The sequence below is a fragment of the Piliocolobus tephrosceles genome, chromosome 15, assembly GCF_002776525.5.
Source record: "Piliocolobus tephrosceles isolate RC106 chromosome 15, ASM277652v3, whole genome shotgun sequence".
Classification (NCBI taxonomy): Eukaryota; Metazoa; Chordata; class Mammalia; order Primates; family Cercopithecidae; genus Piliocolobus; species Piliocolobus tephrosceles.
The window spans coordinates 105702046-105705350 of NC_045448.1; the positions used below are offsets into that span (position 1 = coordinate 105702046).

Genomic DNA, 3305 nt, shown 5'->3' on the forward strand with positions numbered 1-3305 from the left:
GTTGTTTGTTCCTTTTTTCTCTTTTACAACCTTCTCTGTTTCTTTTTCTTTTTTCTTTTCTTTTTTTTTTTTTTTTTTTGACATGGAGTCTTGCTCTGCTGCCTGGGCTGGAGTGCAGTGGCGCAATCTCAGCTTACTGCAAGCTCCGCCTTCCGGGTTCACGCCATTCTCCTGCCTCAGCCTCCCAAATAGCTGGGACTACAGGCGCCCACCACCTCGCCGGGCTAGGTTTTTTTGTATTTTTTTAGTAGAGACGGGGTTTCACCGTGTTACCCAGGATGGTCTCGATCTCCTGACCTCGTGATCCACCTGTCTCAGCCTCCCGAAGTGCTGGGATTACAGGCTTGAGTATTTTTCTATTATTTTATTTTATTTTGAGAGTGTCTCACTCTGCCATTCAACCTGGAGTGCAGTAGCTCAATCACAGCTCACTGCAGCCTCAACCTCTGAGGCTCAAGCAATCCTCCCACCTCAGCCTCCCAAACTATAGGTATGTGCCATCATGCTAATTTTATTTTCAAAGGTAGAGTCTTCCTATGTTGTCCAGACCAGAAGTATTTTTTATGATTCAATTTTATCACTTCTATTAATATGTCAATATTGAATATCCCCTCTATTAAAGTATTTCTATCACTCAATTTTATCTCATTTATACTTTAAAAACAGTTTTAGTGGTTGCTCTACCATTTAAAATACATATTTTAAAATAATCTGAGTATGCCTTCAAATAGCGTTATGCGATTCCACAGTTATTGTAAGGGTTTTATAAAAATATATTTCCAATTCTTCCTTCCCATTTCTTGTGCCTTGTTTGCCATACATTTCACTTTTCCATATGTTATAAACACATATTCTATTGTTACTATGTTTGCTTTTAACAGTTATCTTTTAGAGGAAATATGAAGAAAAAATGTTTTACTTTGCTTTTATTTCTTTTATTTCTGATGCTCTTTTGACCTTTATCATATTCCTTCTCCCTAAAGATCTACCTTTATTTTTTTAAATTTATTTTTTTTTTGAGATGGAGTCTCACTCTGTCGCCCAGGCTGGAGTGCAGTTGTGCGATCTCTGCTCACTGCAAGCTCCACCTCCTGGGTTCACACCATTCTCCTGCCTCAGCCTCCCAAGTAGCTGGGACTACAGACACCTGCCACCATGCCCGGCTAATTTTTTTTGTATTTTTAGTAGAGACAGAGTTTCACCATGTTAACCAGGATGGTCTCGATCTCCTGACATTGTGATCTACCCGTCTTGGCCTCCCAAAGTGCTGCATTACAGGCCTGAGCCACCACGCCCAACCTAAAGATCTACCTTTAATATTTATGGTAGAGTAGGTTTACTGGCAATGAATTTCCTCAATCTCTGTATGCCTGAGAAGGTTTTCACTTCTCATATCTTTTTAAGGATATTCTAAGTAGGTACAGAATTTTGGATTACCAGCTTTTTTTTTTTTTTTTTCATTTAGTATTTTAAAGATGTTAATCCATTGTCTTCTGGCTTGCATGGTTTCTGACAGAAGTCTGTTGTAATTCTTATCCTTGTTCCTCAATAGATAGCATGTTTATTTTCTCTGATCGCCTTCAAGAGTTTCTCTTTGTCTTTGATTTGCAGCAATTTACACATGATATGTCTAGGTATGTTTGTTTCTTTGTTTTTGGTATTTAACCTGCTGGTGTGCTCTGGTATTCTTAGGTCTTTGATTCTGTGTCTCTAGCTAAGTTTTTAACTATAAAGTTCCTTGTCTGTACAGACTGTAAAAAATTGCCAATGCTGACTATATTTCAAGTCATCATGGTGGAGTATTGGGAAAAGTTTTCAGTTAGCAATAACCACACCTCAGATAAACCTCATTGGCTATGATATTGCCACTGCATAAAGCTGTGTCACTAATTTTCAAAAGTTCCCAGCCACTATTTTTCTCAGATATGTTTTCTTTCCAATTTTCTCTTTCTTCTTCTTCTGGAATTCCAATTATGCTTATGTTAGACTGTCTGATATTTCCGATATTGTCCTACAGTTCTTGGATTATCTGTACTGTCTTGAGTTTTTTTTTGTTTTTTTTCCCCTTTGCATTTTATTTTGGGTAATACGTTTAAGTTTACTTATTCTTTACTCAGCTCTATCAATTATACTGATGGGCCCATAAAAAGCACATCTCATCTCCATTACTCTGTTTTGTTTGTAGTATTTCCATTTGATTCTTTATAATGGTTTCCATTTCTCTGCTGAAATTACCTATCTGGTCTTGCATGCTGTCTACCTTTTCCTTTAGGTCCTTTAACATATTAATCATAATTAATGTCTGATAGCTCCAACATCTGTGTCATATGTGAATCTGGTCCCAATGGTTGCTTCATCTCTTCAGACTGTGTTTTTCGTGGTTTTTTGTATGCCACATTTTTGTTGTTGCTATTGAGAGCTGGAAATATTAAATAGAACAATATGGTGAATATTCCAGTTCCAGGATCAAATGCATGTGACTAGAAATAATTTAGGAATGAAAAGAAGTTATGTGGAGGTTTTTATAACCTAGAGTTCAAGTCTACAGTGATTTGGAAATGGGCTTTGAAAAGTGGGCAGTTTAGACTTTCCCCCCACTTTAATTTTTTTTTTTTAATCAGGATAAAACATAAATATGGGTTTGTTTGTTTGTTTTATCCTAGTCTATAGCAGAGGTCAGCAAATTTTTTCTTAAAAGGCCAAATGACAAATATTTTAAGCTATGTGGTCTCTGTCACAACTACTCAACTCTGCCATTATCAACACAAAGTCATTCATACACTCATACATCCACATACTTACACAAATGAGTGTGACTATGTTCCAATAAAACTTTATTTACAAAAGAGGCAGCCAGCCTGTGCATATCATAGTTAACTGATTCCTGAGCTGTAGAATAATATTAAATGAGCAAAGCCTTGCTCTCCATGAAGCAGTCCTGCTCTCCAGGATAATCACATTTAACTATTTTCTGTATTCTTTGGGTGGATGCACATATAATTCTAGGCAATACAGGTTTATAACTCTATTTCTTGATATGTTAATCTATTGAGACCCCCTCACCTAACCATGAAACATGAGAAAATTTCCTCCCAGCACTTTGGGAGCCTGAAGCAGGCAGATCACTTGAGGTCAGGAGTTTGAGATCAGCCTGGCCAACATGGTGAAATGCCATCTCCAGTAAAAATACAAACATTAGCCGGGCATGGTGGCAGGTGCCTGTAATTCCCAGAGACTCAGGAGGCTGAGGCAGAAGAATCGCTTGGACCTGGGAGGTGGGGGTTGTAGTGAGCCAAGATCATGCC

The 3305-nt window shown here is 37.7% G+C and overlaps 1 non-coding gene across 1 annotated transcript; it reads right to left on the minus strand.

Annotated features, from left to right (window-relative positions):
* Positions 1 to 1741: 1741 nt before the first annotated feature.
* On the minus strand, positions 1742 to 1880 carry LOC111542264. Its single transcript, XR_002731497.1, has one exon. It is a non-coding gene; the product is annotated as a U4 spliceosomal RNA (small nuclear RNA).
* Positions 1881 to 3305: the final 1425 nt, after the last annotated feature.